This window comes from Uloborus diversus, chromosome 1 (genome assembly GCF_026930045.1).
Source record: "Uloborus diversus isolate 005 chromosome 1, Udiv.v.3.1, whole genome shotgun sequence".
NCBI lineage: Eukaryota > Metazoa > Arthropoda > Arachnida > Araneae > Uloboridae > Uloborus > Uloborus diversus.
In genome coordinates, this window is record NC_072731.1 from 223218301 (window position 1) to 223245717 (window position 27417).

Consider the following 27417-nt stretch of genomic DNA (forward strand, 5'->3'; position numbering starts at 1 on the left):
TTTTGCCGCCTCCCAATCCCAACAATCGTCACTCAACAATTATACTAAAAAAAACGATCCCTTCAAATCGGAACGAAATCATCGTTTGTCATTGGTGGCTATCGATGCCTGAAGTCCGGAGAAAAGAAGAACGAGTTCCAAACAAAAGGGAAAGTTCGAAAACACCCCCGCCTGCTTTCTTTTTTCCCGTAATCTATAAAAGAGCTCAGTCCGATTGAGTAAGAAAATCATTTGCGCTCGGGTTACAGGTGCCGCTGGTCTTACGATGACGATACTCAGGCAAATTGGGGTACGTGACATTTTTATACAACTTATGAAAATTTAAATTCTCTCTTTTTTCCCTAACTCTATTCATATGTTGTTTGAGTTGAATTTTCGATTTTGTTTCGCTTTACAGTAAACTCCCGATTATCCGCAATCGGATTATCCGTGGGGCGGATTATCCGCGGTTCAAACAACAATCAGGAACACGTATTTTCGCAGTAAAAAGCAAATACAATGGCTGTTTTTGTGACAAAAAATTACAAATTTAAACTCAGTTGTTTTTGTTTTAGTTATTTATTTATGTTTTGTGCTTTCTTCATCGTACATACACTTCTATATCTATGGTATAAGTTCTTCTTTGCAAAAATACAAAACATTTTTACGGTACTGTATGTATTTTCATTGTTTGTAGAAAGTGTTCTGCATCAATACAGCTAAGTGTTTGAGGAAGAACAATTTTTACTTATTTGTCCCTCATTTTAGCCTTTTTGCGGTTTATCCGAGATTTTGATTTTCCGCGGCACTCTTGCCACCCAATTCCGCGAATAATCGGAAGTTAACTTTATTTTATAAATGTACTTTTGATCTGGGGGGGGGGAGGGAGGAGGTTCAGTGTGTTCACAATTTATGTAGTCTAAGATATTTTAGTCTTCGTAAGCAAGAAAGGTGTTTCTCAGAAATTTTCGATTATAAAGAACTTTTCTGAATAGTTTCGCAGCCCTTTAATAATCACTTTTTTGACTCCATCAAAAGATCCGCTTTGATCCGAAATTTCTCTCTTCCTATTTTTTCCACTCATATCTTCATAGGAACATTGTATCTATTAGCATAAAATTGGCGAAAATTCGAAACTTACTGCATAGTTATCCAAAAAGTTAAGAAATAACGGTTATTTATTGTTTAAAATAAGGAATTATTTAAAGTTATCCAGCCGATAAGAGTAACTTTGAACCATGTCAGAGATGAAACGCAAGCTAAAGTATTTTAGTAAAAGTAGCGCACCTTTGAACCAGAAAAATAAAATTTCTAAAAGTTTAAAAACTCCCCAGTTTTATTTCGCAGCACTACAGGGTTTCTATAATTTGTTATATTGCATAGAACAGTGATTTTCAACAGGTGATCCGGCAGACCGGCGCCGGTCTACAGAAAAATTTGGCCTGTCCTCAGAATACACTCCAATCATCATCCAGCCCCAGGCATAACACCATAATAATCAGGGCCGGATTTGGAGGTGTGGCGGCTCCGGGGCAACGAAGGAGTGGAGGCCCTTAATCAGGGTTCGAAAAGATCATCATATTTTCGAAAATATTCGATACTTTGATATATATATCCGAATATTTTGATATATATGTATATATCCGATATTTTCGATCAGCACTTTAATAGCAAATACATTCTGAAGTTACTGCTATTTATTTTCTAATATTATTATTATTATTATTATTTATAGACTTAAAATTACTGTTTTTTATTTATATATAAACACATTTCATTTTAAAATTCAATACATACATTTCATTTTAAAAGTTATGTACTTTTAAGGTTATTTTCATATGATATTTACAATCATTTGCAAAATCTGATAACTTAATTTTATAAAAATACCCGGCGTTGCCTGGGTCGGTAATAATTATGAGAAACACTCGCTACTTTCATTTGTTTTTGGTTGTAACTGATAAATATATTTATCAATTGTGCATGATGAAACAAATATAATTAATTCTTGCATAATAAAACTTAAAAAAAAAGAATAAGTTTTCTTTGATACAATTTATTGAGCATAGTTCATATGTTTAATAGACAGTATGGTTTCGTGCATCAGATGTAATGCTTAATTTTATAATGTTGTGCATAATTTAATTTAGAACCAAAGTTTCAATGATTTTTTTTAAATGGAAAGCAGAAAATAAACCAACCTCCCCCCCCCCCAACCTCCCGAAAAAAAAACAGTATAACAAAAACATTTTCACATACGTTTGTCAACAAACTTCTTTTTAAGCTTGTTTGAAATTGTTATTTAATGTATAAATTGCAATAAATATGAAATGATTAATATTCAATATCACAAACTCCATTTTATATTTATTGGAGATTTGTAGTTACATTACTGAAATAATTTTGAAAATTCTTCATTGCTAAAAATTGGAATAGTTTTCACAAGATTTTTTTTCAGTAACAGAATTTTACATTGATTTAATTAGTACTAGAAAACACATATATGTATTGATATTAATTGGTTGGATGTTGGATATTATATTTATACATGCTTTGTAAAACTGACATATACCTTGAAAAATTGCCAAAAAGCATCACAGTATTATATACAATACCAATATATAAAATATATCATGTAAAATTAAAACATGAAAAAATTATTTTTAACCATATTTAGTGGTATATTTCTTTATTGCTTATTAGTGGTACCCGTACGGTTTTGCTCGTAATAGAAAAATTAAAAGTTCTTTTGGTTCGCCTGTATATTTACAAATAATGTATGGTGAATTTTCTCGGCAATTGGCTTGTACCCATGTTACGGTTCCACGTCATGATAATTTCGTATCTCGCCAATTGGCATGTGCCCATGTTGCGGTTCCACGTTATGATAATTTCGTAATTTACTCGTCCATCTTATGATAATTTTGTTTTTAAAATTGGAATAGAAAAAGAACTACATCGAATTTCGAAAAATCGCTTCGAGGTGCACACCCCCATGCTACAAACTAACTTTGTGCCAAATTTTATGAAAATCGGCCGAACGGTCTAGGCACCATGCGCTACAGAGATCCAAACATCCTACAGACATCCAGACATCCTCCGAACAGAGACTTTCAGCTTTATTATTAGTAAAGATTGTAATGTGCACTATTTATACATATTAGAAAAATATTTAACTAATCTTTTTATTAATTTGAATTTAGTTTTTTTTTTTATAGCATAAACTGCTTTGCTCATGTTTTTTTCTTGTTAGTTTTTTCACACAATTATATAACTCTGAAATTAAAAATATGCATTAATCATTGCATAGTATAAAACATTTTCCTTTTTTCTGATCAACTTAAATATTTAACTTGCACTTGCAATCTGTATATAAAAATTGTTACATTACAAATAATTTATAAATATAAAATAAAAAAGGATACTTGCAATTAGGACTTTCTGATATATTGATAATAATATTTTTTTTGTGCAAGTATTCTTTGTAGAAATACAAAAAAAAAAAAAATGTCTGGGAGAAAAAAACGTAAAATTTGCTGACCCATTAAAGTTAGGATATTTTGTAAAAATTTTATTGTGGGGGGCCCCTTTGTTGTGGAGCCCCGGGGAAGTAGCCCCACCTGCCCTCCTCTAAATCCGGCTCTGATAATAATAATCCTATACGACATATTTTACTTGAATTTTGTAATTAATTTTCGTAGTTTTCTATGATTTTTCAGCAGTTTATTATTCATGTATAGTTATATTAGACAAATTGCTTACTTTATTATTAACATTTAAGTACTTTTTGTAAGTTATTTATTATCAAATAAAGTTTTATTTATATACTAGTGGTACCCGCACGACTTTGCCCGTAGTCGAAAATTAAAAGGTCATTTGGTTCGCCTGTATATTTACAAATAATGGATGGTGAATTTCTCACCAATCTGCTCGCCCATGTTACGGTTCCACGCTATGATATAATTTGATAATTAACTCGTAAACGTTATGATAATTTGCTCAGTAAAATGTTCTTAAAATTGGAATAGAAAAAGAACAAAATCGAATTTTCGAAAAATCGCACATCCAGACAGAGAGACTTTCCGCTTTATTATTAGTACTTAATTAATTTATTTATTATTATGCTTATTATTTTGTAAGAAAAAGGAAAAAAGCCTCAGCAATTTACGAAATGTTTGAAAAACCTCAGCAGTTCGCAAAAAAACTTACGTATTTTTAATGGTCCGCAATGAGAGTTTTTTTTTTTTTTTTTCTTCTTTTTTTCCCGCAAGTGGGAAATTTTTCTTTTCGATGCGAATTTAGGGTAAGCAGCTGAAGCCTGACCTTTTCTTCTTATGGTATCAAAAATAGCCTAAAATGCGTTTTTAGGACCCTAATTTTTAAAAGCTACTTCGAAATTTCATTTTTGAAACACTTTCGAAGGAGATTCCTAAATCCCTCCCTCTCACCTAACGTCTCTAAAAATTGAGTTTTAAAATTTCATTTTAATGAAATTTCTGGAAAGTTTGTTCAAAATTTTCGGATGGCCTCTCCCAAATTGATTGGCTGTATCCGCCACTGGTGTCATGGATAATAAAGTTTTTTTTTAGAGAGCAAAGGAACCTCAGGAAAGAATTGTCCTTCTGGAGGAGTTTTAAAAATGGCAGTTTGAAATTTGCATTTTAATAAAAACAAAATCAAAGGAAAACATTTATGAAACAACTTAATAGACGGTAGAACAATGGGATTGTTTACTTCAGTCAAAAGTAGTACTTTTTGTCACTGAAATTAATAGAATAAGCAAAATAATAATAATAATAATAATAATAATAATAATAATAATAATAATAATAATAATAATAATAATAATAATAATAATAATAGCATGGACCCAGAAAATACTTTCATTTTCTCAACAGTTATTTTTTAGTTAATTTTTTTAAATGTCCGATTTTTAAAACAAGGCGTGGTCTTGATGACGTCACAAATGATACTCTTTGGCACATCTTTCTTTCGCGTTTCCACGTTATGATAATCAAGAAGCGAATTAAAATTGCGCTCTACGCTTGCTATCAACCATATCGTTGCCAATACACGTAAGTAAAGATGCGAGTTAAATATTTTGTTCTCTGAATGGCAACACTAAATGGCATTTCATCATTTGTGATGTCATCGGCAGAAGCATAAACAATGAAAGCGCACCGATTTAAGTTTTTTTTTTTTTTTAATATTAATCAAATTATTTAAAAAATGGCCAGATCCTATGATTTTAAGCATGTTCTTCCAGAAAAAAATACTTTTAAAATTTTGGAAACGACCCCACTGTATACCAACACTATTCCATCTCACTTTTCCAAGCAATGTTTCAAATGGTGAGGTATTAGCCCGGGGCCTCTTTATGGCTGTGCTGTGAAGATTTTTTTGTCACCACCTTACCTACCCTTAAGAAACCACCGTGCCTTACACCACACAGTGTGGAGCTTGTATGGGTAACCATGCTGGAGGAAGAGGGATAGTAGACACAATGAGTTTTAGATAGTGACAGTTATCTCTTTACTAATCGTTTAGCATCGAATGCAGGGATGATCACCTAAGGAGGAGAGGGGGTATGGTGCAGCCTGCGCCATTGAAATTTTTAGGGGGGGGGTGTTTTGGTGGGTGTTTTTCTCTTTTTTGGGGGGAGGGGTTTTGCTTTTGGGGTGGGTCTTCGCTACATTTAGGGGGTGCGCCCCCTTGATTATAGTAGGAGGTGAGCACTAGGGTGATTCAAAAAAACTTTTTTTTAAGCTAGATTCCAGGACACCCCCTATTTTTTTTTAGACTTACTAATAGTATTATGCTGTAAAAGTTTTAGCTTTTTATGCAAATTTTAAGAGGGTGCTCAATGACCCCTCAATTTAACATTAGCCGTAGCATAGAAAATGCCACAAATTTAGAACAATTTCATTTCCCCAGATGCTTTTTTGTAAATAATTATTTTATTGCAACGTGTATGCATATTACTACTGTAGATTATAATATATAGCATTGTTTTTTCAGTTCAATGTATTTTTTAACTCCCCTCCCCATGCTAATGAAGTTTGGGGGAGGGGGTGAGCCCCCTCTTTCAGTTGAAATAGGAAGCTAAAATTCTTCCAGTATATTACTATCCACATGTCTAAAAATATTGAAGGGTGTCTGTTATCTAGGAGAAACTTTTTTTTACATATTTTTTGACCCACCCTAGTGGGCACCCCTGGTCGATTGGATACGTTCAATGTTTTTGTATTTTTAATTTTATGCGTCACTTGTTGGGTGTACGTTTACCGTTTACATAACTACGTAAATGAATTCGGTAAGAATCTTGAAACGAATCTCTTTGAATTACGATCATTTATCGGAGCAATTTTTGTCTACACATAAAATTTTCTTTTTTCCCCCATAAAATTATCACGTGACCAACAGCCGGAGAGTAGAATCAAACAATCTGGTACCGGAAAATTTTCGAGTGCAACCCTGGTACATACAGCATAAGAAATCCTTTAAGGAAAACTTATCGGTTATTTAGACCAGAAGGTGTCAAGACGCATTGATTCGTAAACGATGTGACCATAGACTAATAATAAGAATAGACCGAGCTATGGCAACCCTTTTGCTGCTCATAAACCAAACCATGTGACTGGTGGATATCCTAGCAACAGCGGGCGTTGATCGTAGCAGACGATCAACGCCAGCGAGAAATAAAATAAATAGAATTGATGGAACACGGAAGAATAATCTTTTATGGAGTCCGATTTGTAAATTTGTTATTCTAAGTTGTAAATATTCTGTTAATATAGTTAGTTTTTCGTTTAGATAGCATATTGTGCATTTTCTTTAGTCAATTTCAATAACTCTCTAAGCATTAAAATATGCAAGCGACCAAGAAGAATTGGCAAACGGTAAGATTTTTACCTACAATTTCAGTTTAAGATACCGATTAGTACATTTTTGCGTTAACGCAAAACGTTTACGCTATTTCGTTCACGCCAACGCTGACAGCTCCAAATGAAATCAAAGCTACTGAAAATTGATCAAAAACTATTACTAATGTCAAAATAATGCATAACTAAAAGAAAAACAGTTCAATCTCTGCACCTGGAATTTTTTTTTAATGAAAACACATTGTCTTAAAATACATGTCGAGTGCCAAACTATAGATAATGCTGCCATCTAGCAACCATGCTGCCAAAGTCTTCGCCAAGCCCTTCCACCAGTCACATGATACATCTAAGAACCAATTTTCTTCATCAGCAAGAATGAGAAAGCTCGGTCTACTCTTATTATTAGTCTATGGATGTGACTAATCCTCCTTCAACTTAGCATGCTCTATTGACTAAACTTAAAAGTTTTTTTTATTAACATGGTATCTAAATTTTATAAAATATAAATGTTGTTCCCAATTAGGTGTTTATATGTATACAATATCAAGGTTTAATTTGTATATTTTCCCAGTACCGGAAACACCAATTAGAAATGGTAATTGAATTCTGAGTCATAAAAAATTTTACGTGAAAGGGAAATTTGTTTTTTCCAGAAAAAAAATAAGTAAAGAAAAACAGGGGTGTACCAGAAAAAGGGAAATTGTTTTCCGGTGTGCTACGGCTTTCAATACATGAAAATTTAATATTTAGCGGATGTAAGAATGTGCCAGCAGTAACATAATCTTCTTTACTAATAACTAGTGGCACCCGCACGGCTTCGCCCGTAAAAGAAAAATTAAAGGTATTTTGGTTCGCTTGTATATTTACAAATAATGTATGGTGAATTTTCTCGCCAATTGGCTTGTACCGACGTTACAGTTCCACGTTATGATAATTTCGTATCTCGCCAATTGGCTTGTGCCCATGTTACGGTTCCACGTTATGATAATTTCGTAATTTATGATAGTTTTTTTTTCTTAAAATTGGAATAAAAAAAGAACCACATCGAATTTTCGAAAAATCGCTTCGAGGTGCACACCCCCATGCTACATACTAACTTTGTGCCAAATTTCATGAAAATCGGCCGAACGGTTTAGGCGCTATGCGCGTCACAGACATCCTACAGACATCCTCCGGACAGAGAGACTTTCTGCTTTATTATTAGTAACTAGTGGCACCCGCACGGCTTCGCCCGTAATAGAAAAATTAAAGGTCTTTTGGTTCGCTTGTATATATTTACAAATAATGTATGGTGAATTTTCTCGACAATTGGCTTGTACCGACGTTACAGTTCCACGTTATGATAATTTCGTATCTCACCCATTGGCTTGCGCCCATGGTACGATTCCACGTTATGATAATTTCGTAATTTACGATAGTTTTTTTTTTCTTAAAATTTGAATAAAAAAAAACCACATCGAATTTTCGAAAAATCGCTTCGAGGTGCACATCCCCATGCTACATACTAACTTTGTGCCAAATTTCATGAAAATCGGCCGAACGGTTTAGGCGCTTTCGCGCGTCACAGACATCCTACAGACATCCTCCGGACAGAGAGACTTTCTGCTTTATTATTAGTAAAGAAGATAAAGCAGAAAGTCTCTCTGTCCGGAGGATGTCTAGATGTCTGGATGTCTGTAGGATGTCTGTAGGATATCTATAGGATGTCTGTGACGCGCATAGCGCCTGAACCGTTCGGCCGATTTTCATGAAATTTGGCACAAAGTTAGTATGTAGCATGGGGGTGTGCACCTCGAAGCGATTTTTCGAAAATTCGATGTGGTTCTTTTTTTATTCCAATTTTAAGAAAAAAACTATCATAAATTACGAAATTATCATAACGTGGAACCGTAACATGGGCACAAGCCAATTGGCGAGAAATTTCACCATACATTATTTGTAAATATACAGGCGAACCAAAAGACCTTTAATTTTTCTATTACGGGCGAAGCCGTGCGGGTGCCACTAGTTACTAATAATAAAGCAGAAAGTCTCTCTGTCCGGAGGATGTGTCTGGATGTCTGGATGTCTGTAGGATGTCTGTAGGATGTCCGTAGGATGTCTGTGACGCGCATAGCGCTTAAACCGTTCGGCCGATTTTCATGAAATTTGGCACAAAGTTAGTATGTAGCATGGGGGTGTGCACCTCGAAGCGATTTTTCGAAAATTCGATGTGGTTCTTTTTTTATTCCAATTTTAAGAAAAAAAGTATCATAAATTACGAAATTATCGTAACGTGGAACCGTAACATGGGCACAAGCTAATTGGCGAGATACGAAATTATCATAACGTGGAACCGAAATGTCGGTACAAGCCAACTGGCGAGAAAATTCACTATACATGATTTGTAAATATACAGGCGAACCAAAAGACCTTTTGATTTTTCTATTGCGGGCGAAGCCGTGCGGGTATCACTAGTAAATATATAAAGCTTTATAAGGCTTTGTATAATCTTTCTTGCATGGGGGGATTATTTCTAGCAGAAGCATTTTTATAGTTTCTAAAAATGTATTCTAACGAAATTCAAATGCGTTATGTAGCAGTTGAAGCAGATTATTAATTAGTGTATATACCTTAAAATTTACGATATGTTCTCACACGTTCTCATAAATACAGTAGAATCTCGCTAATTCGAACTAATTGGAACTGGTGCTTGTTCATATCACAAAAATTTCGAATTTCTCGCAGTTAAGAGAAAACAAACTAAATAAAAAGATGCAGGACTCAATACTACTTTATCTCTTGATTTTTTTTAATTTATTTATTTATTTTTTAAGTATGCTGTTTGCCCTTTATTTCAGAAATTTTAAACTTAGGCTTTTTGTTTATAGAAACATATTTTACCATATTAATATATGGAAAGATTATTGACATCAGAACATCATTTAAAACAACAGAACGTTATGCATCTGAATATTTATTTTATATTCATTTATTTTATGTTATTTATTTATTTATTTCTTCTTCTTTCAGAAAATAATGTTTCGTTCGCGTTGTGGGTATGACTAGAATGTATCAAAGAAAACACGCACAAATTATTGTTTTTTTAATTAATAAAAAAATTTTTAGAAAATTGTTACTTTGTACCCGGAGCGCTTGTCTTACGTGTTAGCGAACCTGGTCCGCTATGTTTAATATAAAGGATCGAAAACTACAATCTAAAGCCTTCTAAAAAAATTTTTTTTTAAGCCGCACAAGATACTCTTCCTGTAGCAATCTCAATCGAGACGCAGTCGATCAAAACCCTTCATTGCTGCTAATATTTACTGAGCAATCACGATTGCTTATTGTTCTCACTTGACCGTCTTTGATGTTTGGTTCCTTTTTCAACATGGACAAGGGGCCTCAGCAGCACCACCGCCCACCGTCCCTCGGAATCTGCTTCTCCTGAGAGGTGACGTCCATGTCCTATACACACGCACGCTTACACACTCACACAAGCACGCCTTTACACACATACACACACGCCTACATGCATACACACAGGTCTACGCACACATACGAGCCTACACAACATGCACGCGTGCCTACATAATTTAAATTCAAAACGTCAGAATTCAAATTTTTTCTTTTTTCTTGTCTTCTGTTTCAGTTCGAAATAATTAACAATCTGGAGTCAAATGTCCAGAAATCGGTTTCTGGAAAACAGTTGCAAATTCCTCATTTCAACAATGATTTCCAAGTAGTGATAAGAAATTTTTAATTTTTAATTTTCTTCCCTTTTTTGTTTCCTATATAAAAAGTATAATTACTATGTATAGTTAATTTTGATATGCGTTCTGGCCCGCGAGATTTTTTTTTAATACGAGGTGCTGCATTCGGATACAAAAATATTGGGCACCACTGCTTCATAACATGTATAGTGGTTCTTGAAAATTCAAATATACAGGGTGTCCGAAATGTCCTTGATACATTTTAAAATTCATAAAAAACAACAAATTATCGTATTAATACGCGTTTTGCGCCAAATTCTTCACAGGTTCAAGAACTTTTTATGACACCGTAAAAAAAATGATAAAAATAAAAAGTAAAAAGTGTAATTATAAGTAATAGCTGTATCGTCAAAGTAAGAAACTGTCAAGTGAGGTAAATTTGAGCTTGAAAATTAAATGAATCAATTAACCAACGTTTTGGTGCACAAAAATTGCAAATTACTGCAGACACGTGTTTCGGTGTTACAAGGCGTTTTACCTTTTTGAAGGCGAAGAAGTGTGAGCTTTTGGATGAAAAGTCGTGACTTTTCGTTTCACCGAAACACGTGTCTGCAGTAATTTGCAATTTTTGTGCATCAAAACGTTGGTTGATTGATTCATTTAAGTCATGTGAGGTGTTAGATCATTTTCTTAAAGAGAGAGCAATTCTTTTCATTGCCAGAGTTCAAAGTTGAGGACATGCAATGAACTTGAGTACTGTTTCGAAGTGGTTCGAGCAATTATCGGTGCACACATGGAACTATGGAAATGAAAGTACAGTAGACCCTCGCTTTACGCGGGGGTTACGTTCCACAGAAATGCCGCGTAAACCGAAACCGCGTAAATAACCTAATAATAGTGTTAAAAAGGGGGTTCGGTTCCGTAGATAAAAGAATACTTCATTCTAGTGATGACTAATTGTATAATAAGTTTAATGTGTCGTAATATCGATTTTTATGCACAACATGCACAAAGAAAACATAAATTAATTTCGTGTTCTGTTTATAAAGAGGAGCTGGCTATGATAGTCTTTTGGCAGTCATTAAGTATTTTTCTCTGTAACTCTTCGCAGTGCATTAATGCATCCATGATCACTTGCGTCATTTCCACGATAGAATCTCCCTTCACTAACAAATCAGAAAGATCATTTCAATTGTCTAGGAATGGCTCAAAATTTTCAATATGAACGTTTTTGGTTGTGTGTCACCGATGTCGGTATCCTCGGAGGTTTTGTCCTCCTATGTCACTCCTAAAAGCTCTTCTTCCAGTGAGTTCTGAAATGTGTGAGTTTAATAACTTTACTTCTGGAAAGCGCTTTCGAACCAATCGCATAAAATGTCTCCAGTGGCCCAAGCTCGATCATTAGCACGCCAAAATGCAGTTGATTACGTGTAATCTGCAATCTTTAGGAGTTTGGATTTTGAAAGAAGGGAAAATGTTATCTGTTTGCATTGCTGCATCCGCGTAAAATAAAATAAAGATGTCAAATCTTAACCGCGTATAATCGAAACCGCGCAAAATAAACCCGCGTAAAACGAAGGTCTATTGTATTGCTTTCTGATTTTTAAAATGATTAAGCATCTCACATGACACTTGTTTATCTTACTGTGACGATACTTTGTCGTTTTTAAGATGCATAAAACATTATTGAACCTGTGAAGTGTTATGGCGCCAACCGCATATTCATAAAACAGTAATCTGTTGCTTTTTGAATTTTTAAAATGTGTCAAGGACTTTTTGGGCACCCTGTATATTAATTAAAAGAAGTTAAAAAATCCTGGAATAAAGTGCTGATAGATGAATATAAATGTCACACCCGTGCAAACGGATTGAGCAAATAATAATAGCCGAGGATATAGCGCATTATTCAAATATATTGTTACGAGTTCGATGCAACTTCCAACTTTTTTAAATGACGACACAGTTCTTGAGAAAAAACACAGGAGATTCATTTACAACTATGTAAAAGAAATATCGTCAACAACTGCTAAATTAACCATAGCAAAAATTAATTAACACCGTAAACTAAACGGTTACACACGTATTTATATCAAAAATACGCAAAAACACAGCGCAAAGGCTAATACACACTTTCAGCGGAACGGCTGAAAACGAGACTCCACAGTAAAAAAGCAAACTCTCTCCCCCATTCATAGGACGCACGGCGGTTTATACCGCTTTGGAAAGTTCCGCAAAATTCTATTTCTTTCTGGATGTTTTGTTTTTATTTCATTCACAGATCTTATCATTCAGAAATGGGGAGACCGTATACTTCATTCGAATGTAAGGGAATTGTATATTCATAACAAGAAACTATTTAGAGGTTACATTACTAAGATAATTTTAGGTGAAAGATAATGGAATAAACGCCAAATGTAGCCAGATTACAACAAATTAATCATAAAAGTAATTACTACTTACAGAGTTTGTAACAATAGTTTTATGAAATGTAAATGATTTTTTAGTTATTGCATTAGTTTCTTCAAGGTGTACGAAATAATGCCTAATGAAAAAGTATTTTTTTAAGTGAAACTCTTTATGCGAGGGTTTTGGAATTCTGATCCCACATTGTGTGACAGAAGTGACGCATCAGTTGTTTTATAATTGTTGCCAAAAACAATGAAAAATAACAGTAATTATAAAGTAATAAATTTAGCAAATTAATTTCATGGCTGAATCTAGACAAGCAATATTTGTTGATTTTATTTATTTTAAACTTTTCAAATAATTCCTGTTGTCAGTTTCAAAATGTAATCCACATTGCTGAAGTTCAGCCTTGAAATAAATTTGTTAACTTTTACTAACAAAATTAATTTTGTAATTACTATAATTTTTCATTGTTGTTGGCAGCAATTAAAAAGCGGATTTCGAGTATTGTTTAGTTTTCTGTTTTTCATAATCTATTTTCTTCATTAAAATATATAAATTTATGGTGACTGTGCCTAAGTCGGGCGCAGAAAGAACAAGAGCGTGAAGTGAGAGAAAACGCGGGGGTGAAGTGACAGTTCAGAATGTAAAAAAAAAAAAAAGAAAGAAAGAAAGAAGATAAAAGTTTCACTTCTATAGTGTGTCTTTACGGCAAACATCTTTTTTCATCTAATTAATTTGTTACAAAATTATCTTGAATTAAGTGGAGTCTCGGTTAAGTGGGGTTCCACTGTACGTAAAATCTTTCCCGACTCAAGGTTGTGCAGCATTAGTGGATTACGTGAGGTTTTGAAATAAAAATGAAGTAGAATATAAGGGAATATAGTTAGCAACTATGATTTCAATGTATGACCAAAGGAACAGACCCCGTGTTTTTAAAAATCTCATCCTGTTCCTTTTTTTTTTTTTCCCCTTAATCTCTACAACCCATTTTATGACCTCAAATATTGTAACCAACAGAAAGGATTTACTTTCAAAACTTCCGGAGTACTAAAACTCGTAAAGTTCTTTGCTTGGAGATTACGCAGGAAATTGATGAGGATTATATTGCGCCATTTGTTGCGAGTGACCGATCAGGAAATAGGTTCTTAAGGCTTTTGAACGATTTTGTATTTATTGCAGGCAACTTATTAGGCCGGCCCATTAAAATCGGAAGTTATTATTTTCGTTGGTCGTTTTTTTTTTCTTTTCTTTTTTTCTTTTTTTCTTTCTTTTAATAACAGGAAAAAGAGTTACAAACTATGATAAGAAATCAAAAAATGGTGAAAGTAAATGAAAACAAAATTAGTTCAGAAGATGACCGCAATCAAGATCCCTCCCCCCCTTAAAAAAATTGTACTTTTCGAAACAACAAAGATTCCGTACAATAAGAAATCATATTATAGTACATATATTTTGGGAACAACATGTTGCTCATTGGCAATCATAATGGCGCGTCTCAAAAAAAAAAAAATATATATAATATATATATATATATATATATATATATATATATATATATATATATATATATATATATATATATATATATATTTATATATATATTATAAATTTGAATTTTTGGCATCTTGAATTCAAATTATGTTTTTCGCAATCACGAGCGTGTGTGTGTATGAATGCGCGTGTGTGTTTGTGTAGACGCATGTGTGTGTGTTTGTGTAGGCGCATGTGTGTGGGTGCGTGTGTGTGGGTGCATGTGTATGTATGCATGTGTGTGCGTGTTGTGTATGCAGTGCTGTGTGTGTACGCGCGCGTGTGTGTAGGCGTTCGTGTGTGTGTATATGTAGGCATATGTGTTTGTGTCTGGGTGCAGGCATGAGTATGTGTATGTGTGTGTGTAGGAGTGTGTGTTTGTGTTTGTGCGCAGGCATGAGTGTGTGTATGCGTGTATGTGTAGGATATGGACGCAACCTGGAGACGGTTTTGTAAGAGGAGTAGCATCGTGAGACCGGTCGACGCGATGGTGGTGCTGGCAGAGGGAGGTGGTGGGAAAATAAAATCATAGGAATTCAAAACAGTCAAATGAAAACAATAAGCAATCGTGATTGCTCAAAAAAAAATTGTATTCGAAAAGAATCTATAGGTTTTACAAACAAATAAATTGTAATTGATTAGTACTCAAACAATACACTGTACTACAAAAAGTATGATACGTTGATTACTGGCCGTTTTTTTTTTTATTTTTTTTTTTTTTTTAGCCTAAATTATAGCTTTATAATTTAAGTCTGAAGATTTTTCCTTTGGAAATTTTAAAGATAAGCCACAATTGCTTTTGCCGTCAATGCGCAACCTCGCCCCTAGCAAGAAAAAAAATTTAAGTTCAGATTTTAAATCGATATTTGTTAATTTTTTTATTTTAAGGATTAGATTCTTTTAATAAACTTAATAATTAAATTCTCTAAAGATACACATTACGGTTACAATGTTATATTAGAAAAACGCGGATTGTAATCTCCACAAAATATTTTTTTACAATTTTCCAAACAATTAGATCTTTTATTTCGATATCAGATCGTATGAAATATTTCTCCTTTTTTTTCGCCATAACTTTGTTTCAATCATTTGTTTACAATTTGTTGTATTTGCTGTACTTTCTACGTCATTGCTATTGTTACTATTTTCACTGAATATAGTTATATTAATTACAGTTAGAGCAAACCTAACATGGCAGTGTCGTAATGATGTGATTAGGATCGGCGTAGTCTTCACAATGTTGCCAGGTTAGGTTTGCCCCAACTATAGTAATATTTATTTGTAAAACCATAACGTGCTTATTTCTGGTCTTGAAAAGATCTAACATTAATTCGTTCTTTTAATTTCTTCGAACATTACTAAGACTTATGCATGAATGGGGAGATATTCGAAGTTCTAGAGCTTGAATGCACGAGTTTGCGGTGTTTTAAGAAAGAAGAAGTACAGTCGAACTCGATTATAACCGAGTGCTCTTAAAAAAACGAGTTCGGGAAAAAATCATAAAAATTCATCATGGTTGCTTTTTTTCATGTTTTTAATCGCAATGTTCCAAAGAAGTTGGTTACATTGCTTTGAACTGTCTGAATGTCTCTTTCTTATGTCATTATTTTTGAGGAATACATATACAAATAAATAATTTTTACATGTTTCTTTACTCCACTAATTACAAAAAGCGCTGTCTTTGCTTGTTCTCAGGATTTATAATTTATCACTAACTTTGGTTAACTCTTAACACTGTACCAACACAGTACTTCTTATTTCCTCGCTAAATCCGGGTTCTCGTTAAATTAAGGCTTCTTATAAGCAAGTTTGACTGTAAAAACATTTCAATTATGCGCGTACAAGGCGGACATCCCATTGGACATGGCATATCCTGCGGAATTGGCATGGTCTTGGCTTTACCTCTTTCGGCAGCCATTAGCAAGTGACTGCTGTGCCTCCTATAGTTAACTTGAACTGCGAATTTCAACAAGCTCCTAAGATAAAAAATGCAAAATGCTTTTTTTTTTTTAAATATTCATATTTTTTGGAATTTTATTTCAAGAAAGAATAAAGGTTTAAGCTTTATTTTCTGAAACGCTTCTCGAACAAGATTATGGACAGTTTTCTTAATGCCATTTTGATGCTATCAGTGTAGTAACTCAGGGACACAGTTCGATATCTTGGGAAAAGAAAAATGTTAAGCTTGAAAAGTGACATTCAATTACTCAATCTTCGTTTGCTATATGGGCGATATTTTTCTCCTCTCGATAATGGAAATTTAATGTCAAGTTGATTCCATTTCCATTAAGTGTGAGAGTTTTCTTTACTCAAATCTAATTTTGTACATAATTATGTCGTTTCAAAAGAATTCAACTTGCCCTAAAGGCTCCACCAAGTTGGCGGGCACTGTAATTGAACTAACACAAACGAAGAGATGCCATTTTCGGCTGCAGTCAACCGAAGAAAGTTAAAATTCAGATTGAATGCAGCAGAGATATAAAATCGTTTTAATTCCGAAAGGTTTTTTTCTCTTATCTATTTATGAAGAAAAATTGAAATGAATGAATATTCTGAATTCAACTTAATAAACCCAGAATTGTTTTCTATTTTGAGTCAAAAATTTATCTTCGTACTCGAATTAATGAAATTATAGAACTTTTTCCCGTTTTTAAAATACCCTGCTTCTCAACTTAAAGGTTGTTAGTTTTGATTAATCTGCTCTGATTCAAACATTTTGACCTCCTTTTTTATTCTTCACTAGCGGTAGCTTTGCCCGTAGTAGAAAATTAAAATGAATTTCTCACCAATTGGCTATGTTCATTTGCTCGCCCATGTTACGGTTTCACCAAATGATAATTTCATAATTTACTCTTCCATGTTATGATAATTTGTTGGGTGAAATTTTTTTAAAACTGGAATAGAAAAAGGACAAAATCAAATTTTCGAAAAATCGCTTCGAGGTGCTCACCCCTTGGCTAAAAACTAATTTTGTGTCAAGTTTCATAAAAATCGGCTAAACGGTCTAGGCGCTATGCGCGTCACAGAGATCCTGACAGAGAGAGATCCAGACAGACTTTCAGCTATATGATTAGTAAAGAAGATTTAAATTTCCAACATTAGCTTACGATTGGCAACAGGGAGACTATTTTAGTCATTGGAAGGCTTCAAGAAACAATCTCATAAATAGGAAAACTTTGAACTTAAAACCTTCTTTTGTCTCAAACATAATTTTTTTAAATTCCAAATAGTGAAACGGAATTCACCACCTCAATAAGAAAAAATACGCTCTTTCCAAAAATGCATTAGTAAACCGAAATTCTGCTTCATATTATCTTCCAATTATCCAACTTGCAGTGATTTTTTTTTAAGGAAAGAATTATTTCATGATCGCATGAACTATTTTTAATTTTTCCGAATGAAGACTTCGACGTTGCCTTTCATCCGCAGTTTCCTTACTTCTGTTCGGAAAACGGAAAGTCAATGCTAAAGAGGCACAACTTGAATTTTGAATGGTTCTATTTCAGGTTTTCTTCGCAAGTAATGCGAGCGTATTGTTCTTTTTTGCATATCGTAACAATAGAACTATTGCAATATAAAATCTTTCAGGATAATATAAAATCTTCTCACATTCCACATATTCCTACGCTGGAAAATTCTAAGCGATCAAGAATTAATTTTTCAAGAGAATGTCTTCAACTTTATCCGCATATTTTATAACAGGGGTTCACAAATTTTTTCAATATGCGGCACCCTTTGAAGAACTAGAATTTTCTCACGGCACTCGTCATATATTGTACCTTGCAGTGACGTAGAGTAGGTGGGGGGAGGGGTTTTGGGGAGAAACTCCTCCCCCCCTTTCCCACAAACGTTGGTCCAAAAAATTTTTAAACAAGGAGAACCCCCCCCCCCCCAACTTTTTTCCCTAGAAAGAAAAAAAAGTACGATTTCCAACTGAATATCATCGTGTAACAAATTCACTGCTGCCCCCTCCTTCAGCACCATTAAAGATCGTCTGAAATTTGTTTTTAGAACAGCTATGGCACGACGAATCCCTGGACACTATATCCCAGATGGACTCTGGATGTGACCCCCCCCCCCCCCCCGAAACCATCTGTTAGCCACGCCACTGCTTCGTCGCAACGCAGGGAGCTCCTGCCCTATAAGAAAGTATTATTTAATCACTGATACCCGCGGTATTCTTCTTGTTTTCCAATAAACTTTCCTTAATTTTTAGCGATAGCAAATCAATTCCAAATGGCGGTTTTGTTTAACCTTGCGAATTTCCAAGCATTAAACGACCTAAAGGAGCAGTCCTCTTTTTAAAGCTTGACCAAGAAGAGAAGGCGCGTGGACTGGAAGCGGAAATGGGACACTTCATTTTAAAATAGGTAGTGTGAGTGAGAGCGCATAAGCGGAGTGGGGGTTACTTGGCGAAGATGCGTTGATATTTCGCAGTTGCGAATTCACACATTTGGAGAATTGGGGAGGGGGGGGATTTTTAAAATGTTTAATTTATTTATTTAAATTTATTTGTTGATTTATTTTTAATGTAAACTATTTCATTTACTATTTTATTTTAATTTATTTAATTTTAACGTAATTTTATTTATTTAATTATTTAATTATTTTGTGTGTATATGTGTGTGTGTGTTATTGGTGTAGCACGGAACGTTTCTAACAAAACAATAATAAAAATAATAATTTAAAATAAATAAATAAATAAGTAGGGCAAAGGGGATAAGAAAAATTGGGGGGGGGGGGGGTCATATGGTACAGCAAAAGTTTTTAATACTCATACAGAATTCCTGGTAAAAATAGGATTGAAAATGCGCATAGTAGCACTGAAATAAGTTTTAGAAGGCTGTAAACCCCTGTGAGTTCTCTTTCGCGCGTGTGCACTTGCTCTCAATTTGATATAAATAAATTTCAAACACTTGAAAGCCCCCTTTGGTAAGACCAAACAACAGGTTGCAGTGTGTGCAAGTGGGAGAAAAGGTTGGAGGTGCAATATTTCAATGCAAGTTTTAGTGGGGTTTCCAATATTTTCTGTGTCTAGAGCCCCGTGAAGTATTATTAATAATTTATATTATCTTCCTCGACCATATTTTTTCTTAAGTCCTTTCAACGAAGTATGATTAGATTGTGCTTTACCCAAAATGCTTAAAAAGTGCTCAATTTCCTTAAACAAGAGAATCTCCTTAATGCCATCATAGTAAGTTTGAAAAATATTTTCTGAGTAGTTTATGATTAGCAGAAGGTGGAATCTTCAAAAGACAAAGAGCCCGAAGAAGTTTCTATTCCATTCTCGAATTCTGCAACAAACCTTTTCCAGATTATGTAATGTTAGGCTTCATTTTTAGTGCAAACAGTGAAACATGGTCCCATTTTATTCTAGTTAAATTGTTGTGAATGCCCCCAAATACCGCTTTAAATCAGGTGCTTTTTAGAAGCTTAGTCCCCGTTCCCCTCATGTTATTTTTTTTAAATTAATTTCATTTATAATTAACCCCTCCACCCCTCCCCCTCCAATCTAGCGCTCAGTAAAGTGTATTGAGGGAAAATAAATAGCATTTTCAACGATTTTACAACCACCATAAATAATCCATACTGCTGGTTTTGAAGTTATTAAAAAAATACAGAAATTTGTTTTCATAACGTTGTTTCCAAAAGTTTTAAAATATAATTTAGCTTTTGCGAAAACAAGAAATGATGATTTTTTTTACGTTTTGATACTGTTTTCAAGTCCGTCATTTGGAAGATCAGGGGGTTATTTCAACCCCTTCCCTGGATTTTAAAACACAATGTAACCATGCATTATGTTGCTTTTTTACCTATAAAAATTGAGTATATACCCTTTGCCTCCCCCCCCCCCCAACACTTCGAAATGACGAGGCTGACTGCGTTGTCACTACCTAAGCCCCAAACTTAAACCAAGCTTTTTAAACTGAAGTGAAACTTTATTAAAATAAGAACTGTAAAGTAATGTAGTCAGGGGCATGCACCGCCACCGGCAGTGGCGGCGCGAGAGCAAAAGTAGACGTCGGCGATGCAGTTTTGTGAGGCCCTTCTAATCATAAAATATTTTTTAAACCATTGAATTCATGGAATTAATTTTTGCACTTAACTATTGGCACTTAGAGTTCCCAATTCACTTAATTGCTAGGAAAAACATTTCGTGATTTGTAGCGCAATCAAAAATTTTTTTTGGTGGTGGAGGCAGAGGGCGGCACATTGAAGGGGAAAAAATGACCTGATAGAAAGGGGGGAGGGTTCCGGGGGTCCTTCCCCGGAAAAATTTTAAAATTTGTAGTTTAAAAACGCCATTCTAGGCTTTTTTCTGCTGATGTTAGGGAAAAAATTTTACAGAGTTCTCGATGGGAATTTCTAGAAATTGAAGCCTTAAAAACACAATTATAAGCCGTATTTATTGACTTTAGAGTCAGAGACTGTCCCAGATCGATTCTTTTGAAAGAATAGGTCAAAATCAATCCCCTGAAATTCTCGAAATGGAAGTTTCAAAAACAGAATTTTAGACAAACTTTGAAGATTTTACGGGAAGGAAAGGAGCTTCCCTCGAAAAATTTTGAAAATTATGGTCCTAAAAACTTTAGCAATATTTTATATTCAGGGGCCAGGCCGCTTAAACTTTTTGTTAATGTAGTTTAAAAAAACCTAATTGCTAATGATATGAAAGAAAGGCGGTATGGGGACCCTTGCCCGAATATTTTCTGAAATTCAAGCCTTAAAAATGCCATATTCTGTAATATTAGGCTCCATAATTTTTGAAATTCAAGCTACAAAAACACAATTTTAAGCGATTTTCAATGTTGTTTAGTATTTGGGGACTTTAAGCTGGAAATATCGCGAAATTTAAGATCTGGAAACGAAATTTCAGATGCTCCATAATGCTTTCAGTGTGCGTGTGTATGGAGGTGTGTGTAAGGAGGTGGGGGAGGGGTGTGTGTTTGGAGGAGCAGCATTTTGAATATTTTCTTATTTTTAGACGAACTTAGGATACAAGAGAAAAAGAAAAGAAATAAGACGGAGGTGGGGAGAATAGAGTTAGCTGATCAATAAGCTGTAGCTACTGAATATTTTAAATTCAGGCCCCGACAGAATTGGGTCCAGCATTTGCTAAGTCTGGCTCTGTGCACTCTTCGCCGCACGCAATATTTTGATTACTTTTTTGTCTGTTGCATTTAATAAGAGCTTCTATTGAAAACACGGAAACTTCTTAGAACTTTTGAGAATTTACTACTGAGAATTTTGCGAGGCCCTATCTGCGCGAGGCCGTCGGCAGTCGCCGACGCCGCCGACGCCTAGCGCCGCCACTGGCCACCGGAGAGGGGGGGGGGACACCTGTCGGCCCGGGATCGAGCCTGAAGGAGCCCGAGATTTCTAAAATAAGGGGTGAAATTTTGTGGGGACGTACGGGTAAACAATTTAGAGGGGTGCCGTAAAAGACATTTGTGACGGGCCCCGAAATTTCCGTGCACGCCACTGAATGTAGTCCAACAAAATAATGTGCAATGAAACACATAATTAGCAATGATATTTAAAAATTCTTAAGTGGTAGCAAAATTTAAATTACTTATATTATTTCCCAGATGCATTCATTCCATATGCAACTGCTCACTATTTATGCTAATATCTCTCCAATATACGATGGCGTATATTGGCGTATATTGGAAACATTGATTCTAAAAATTAGGGAGTGCAGAACAATCGTACAGTAATTACGCTCTGAGCATAACAAATTTTTATGAAAAGCTCGCTGAACTGTGAAAGTTAAGATTCAGAGTAATATTACTGCTACAAATAATCTGAATAAAGTAGAACAGTCTGCTTCACTTGCATCAATTACATGATTTGCGCTGTTGTAAATTCGCCACCGTTTTTTTTTTTTTTTTTTCTATTTATGCAACTGCCCCCCCTCCCCTTTAATGGGTTCTTCTTGTCACTCTGCCTCGAGGAGCTTGTCAGGTGATAAAACTAAACTGTTCTTTTCAGAACAAAATGTCTTTAAAAGGAAAAACGTTGCATTCTAGAAAAAGGAACGTTGTTAATAATGTGAGAAGATTTTTTGAAGAAGAAGCTAAGTCTGGCGAACTTTTAATTTCAATTCATTAAGTGCAACATAGAATATTTGCCGCAACTGGAGTTTCAGTTAGGACTATCCAACGTATAAAAAAAGAATCGCTTTCGAATGACCTGTTGTTATCTCCTGGAAAACATCGCCCTCAACCTGTTGATCGGAAAGCGTTTTTGGATAGTTTTAACTTATGTGTTGTGAGGGGCACGATAAATGAATTTTATAAATCAAAAAAGATGCCTACAATACGATTAGTATTGCCAATTTTAAGAGATAAAATTAATTTCCCCTGGAAGAGGGAAACGCTAAGAAAAATCTTACACAAAATTGGATTTCGATGGAAAAAATGTCAGAACAGGAGAAAAGTGCTGATTGAACGACCTGACATCATTTCATGACGATGCAGATACTTACGAGAAATAAAAAAGCATCGTCAAAATCAAAGGAATATTGCGTTTATTGATGAAACATGGATTGACAATACTCTTTCGTTTTCCAAATGCTGGCAAGACGGAAAAATTGGAGCTACTGTCGAAGATGGAGCAGGAAGTCGATTGATAGTAGTGCATGCAGGATCGAAAGAAGGGTTTATACCCAATGCAGGTTTGGTCTTCAAAGCAGGATGGGCCAAGGGTGATTACCATGGGTAAATGAATTCCGAAAATTTCGAAAAATATATTCCAGAAATTTTTTTACCAAGCATCGCCCCTAACTCTGTAATAGTAATGGACAATGCTTCGTACCATACGAAGGTTGTAGACCCTGTACCATCGAAATATGCAACAAAATATGTGATGCGTCAGTATCTAGACGAAACTCCAGACTTCAACTCCGAGAATTTAGGGGCACTTGACTCCGACTCCTGTGCCCGATAATTAATCGGACTCCGACTCCCCGACTTCGTAGCCTTGGCAAAAATTTATACACGGAGGACAAATGACTGACTCCGATTCCTAGATATTAGACTCAGACTCCTTTATCCCAAAATGAGATTGACTCCGACTCCGCAGCTATGGTTTTGACTGTGAAATAATTATTGTTGATCTGACTTGTTTTTATTTTTACGCTAAGTTTTAATTTAGGTATTCAGTTTTCGGCGAATTCGGAACTCCAGCGCTCGAATACGCTACCTTGCGGTGATTTACAAAACTGCCGATGAAACTAAAACATTGCCACGTTGCGTTCCACGTGTGTCTGTTGACGTAAACACAGGCAGTTTGTTCTGAGTATTTATTAACGCAATCGATGAGTCTTAGTTTGCTTTCAGCTACAGAAATTAATTCGTCCCTTAGTAGTATTCTCGAGCTTCACAAAATAATGTTAGTTTTCCTTATTTCCTTCTAAAATATGAGTTGATTGAAAATAGTGAAAGCGAAAACTGGATTAACAAACTTGGATAACGTTATACAAGGTAAAAAAAAATTTATTGTTTTGTATAAATTTGTAAGAATATGAGTTTTTTTTAATCTTAAATTAATTTAACTAACCATCTTTTACAGCAGCATTTAGTTGGAATGGACAGTATGCAAAATATTTTCTTGAATATAATATCGTAGAACAAAATGAAAAATGTTTCACCGAGAAAGAATTTACTTTATTCCTTTTATTCTCAGCTGAAAGGTTTCGCCAAATTTGTTTAGGGTTATAGTTTTAGTATTGTGCGAGCAAAGTAGCCTTGGCGAGATTTCGCGTTTTTAGTTAAACCATTTTTACTTTCTTCTATATATTATATTCTAATATATAGAAGAAAGTATTGGATTCGTGCAAATTTTCGAATTTCGAATTTTGACGGATTCGAACGTTTTGAGGTGTGCTGAGTTCATTTCGACTATTTTTGGAAAATGTCTGTCTGTCTGTGTGTGTGTGTGTGTATGTATGTATGTGTGTGTATGTATGTGTGTCACGTCTGTGTGTGACCAGTTTTTTGTGGCCGCTCTACAGCAAAAAATACCGCATGAAATCGAACGAAATTTGGTACACATATGTGCCCGTATGTGAACTTGTGCCCATTGGTTTTTGGCGCGAATTCCTCCAAGGGGGGTGGAGCAATGGGACGTTTTTTGAGTTACGCGTGCTTGCTATTCCTCAGGAAGTAACTGGCGGAATCAAACAAAATTTGGTCCATATGTTGCCATTAACAGGAACAGGTGCTGATTCAATTTTGATGTCAATAACTAAAACGGGGGTTGAGCTATAGAACGTTTTTTTGTCGTCAATTGTGACTGCTGTATCTCAAGAAATAATGAACGGAATGAAAGAAAAATTTATCGGCAAGTAGCCCTTAGTGGGTATAAGAGCTGATTTTATTTTGGTGTCAACAGCTAAAAAGGGGGTAGCGCAATCGCCCGTTCTTTTTTTCCATTGTGAGTACCCTATCTCAAGAAGTAATGCTACGTTCTGGTTGAAATTTGGAATATATGTGAATCCATACGTAAACAGGCTTTGGTTCAATTTTGACGCCAATCGCTCCAAGAGGTGTTGATTTTTTTTTTTTTTTTTTGCGAATAAAAATAGCTTTATTAATGCAACAATAAGAAAGATAAATCGTAATAGATTGTCGTCTGCGTATTTCTCGTGATTTTAATTGTATGGAAATGATCGGAAATATTATCTCAATGATTTAAAATTTTTAACTGTTGCCATCTTATGTTTGTTAACAAATAAAATATTTGTAATTAATTCAAGGAAGGCTTTTAAAATAACTTTCAATTTTCGCTCTTTGCTTTGCTTTTGCAATAATTCAGACATTGGGATGGTCGTCAAGTTTTTGCATGTGTAATTTTGTTTTTGTTGGGAATATTGCTTCCTCGTCAAGCATGGGGAGGGATCAGAAAAAAAAAAAGAAAAATATAGAAGAAAGTTTCGTGATGGCCACAACATACTAGTCAATTTTTATCATGAGTGGAATAAAATGGTAGTAAGATTACAGAATTCGATAAGTAAAAAGAAATAATGGTCAATCAACTAAAAAGAAAACTACCACCATATATCCGTAAGAATTCTGTAGATGATTTGCATAACTTGACATAATTAAATCGTAACTCAGAAATTAGAAAAATCGAAACAGAAAAATTTTAAATTAACCGATTCGGGAATTCGAGAGAAATAATTCAGCAGTAAATGCAAAACAATAAGCGCTAGCCAAGCAAGGCAAAGAAGTATCATCTTCTTTCGATAATAATTTGTAATGTCATATTGAATTTTCTAGCATTAATTGTTGTTCTTGTCAGGCCACAATTATTATTTAGTTTTATCAAGAATTGATAAATATCGAATTCAACATCGTGGAATGCAACGTGGCAATGTTTTAGTTTCATTTGCAGTTTTGTAAATCACCGCAAGGTAGCGTATTCGAGCGCTGGAGTTCCGAATTCAGTTTTCGGCGAATCAACTCGAAGTCATTTATGTTTCTACATAAAGATATGCGCAGACGATTTTTTTTTTTTTTTTTGACAATGAAAATTATTTCTTTAAGTTGACATTTTATTGTTTTTATTTATTTTGGTAAGTGCATAAATTCATTAAAAAAATTATTTTTGGCAACAGGGGAAAAAGAAACGATATTTTTATTATTTTGACATGTATTTATTTTAATGAGCTTATGAATTTTAATTATAATTTTTTCGTTTTGAAAGCTGTTAAAGATCTTTTTATTGGAAAAAAGTGTATTAGCTGCTTTGTTTAAAAATTGCTGCTTTTTTTTTTATGCATCGATTTTTTTAGATGAGTGAGGAATATTTTATTCCTAGAAATCAGCTTAAAGTATTTTAAAAATGTTTGAAAAAATTCGCGATTTTAGCTATTTTTGAGTATATTGATCAGGTACTAGAAAGTAGTATGGGTATACGGGAAAGTAGGCTCGTCTAGTTCTAGACAGAACTTCTTGTTATTTATTCATTTGTTTTGTTCTTAAGAATTATTATTTAGTTGATTAAACATCATTATTATAACCCTTGTTTTGATTTCTTATTCAACAAAATGCAAAATAATATACGTATTAACGTTCTATTTTTTATTTATAAGTATTTAATTCACATTATTTTTAAATGTGGGTGTGGAAAGGAGGGTGGGGCTCACCTTGAGACACTTTTCCTCCTTTTTTTTCTAATTTTGTTATACATTAGTCCGTCATTGTCAAACCCACTATGCAACTTATAAAAATTTCAGGAGAAGGTTATAAGACATGTTTGTACAAAAAAAAAAAAAAAAAAAAAAAACTCTTACCTGCTTAATCAGAGGAATCAAAGCACTAGTGTATTTAAAAATTAGAACGTTTTAAAATCTATGTGGGAAAATAGAGCTGTCCCAAGGTGTACCTTTTCCCAAAGGAAGCCTCTTTTTCCTACCATCCTTTTTTTATATTTTAAATATGCTGACCTTCTTGGGAGACAACTGTGTAAACTACGAATACGAACGTCTTAATCATCTTGGCATACGATTCGATTAGGCTAAAATGATAGTATTTATGTAAAATGTATTGCGACCCTTTAAAAAAAAAAAAAAAAAAATAGAATTAGTTTTGTTAAATGTATGGTTATTTTACTGTTTGGTGAAATAAAATTTAACTACGGACGTATTTTTGAATACGAAAAGCAGTATAAAGATTAAATAAAGTACAGGTCACACGCTGGGGCACCCAGAACCAAAATGTTCGGAAGGAGGAAATGAAAATTCAAATTTTACTGCATTTTAAAATACAACATGCACACATCCTACATCTGAGAAGATATAAGTATGAGAGGAAAAAACGTAATTCTCTGTACTGGTATCTTCCACTTTGCCAAATCTTTTGACAAAATGTGTCAAATAAGGACTTTTTGTGAGGCCTCAGTGAACTCCCATCGGTACCTCT

At 34.3% G+C, this 27417-nt stretch overlaps 1 long non-coding RNA gene across 1 annotated transcript in view; it reads left to right on the top strand.

Annotated features, from left to right (window-relative positions):
* Nucleotides 1–238: 238 nt before the first annotated feature.
* The window catches only part of LOC129225192 (uncharacterized), a 31206-nt gene continuing 4027 nt past the window's right edge, over nt 239–27417 (top strand). The window contains exon 1 of the long non-coding RNA XR_008580726.1: nt 239–289. This is a non-coding gene — a long non-coding RNA (uncharacterized LOC129225192). The remainder of the gene's footprint in view (nt 290–27417) is intronic.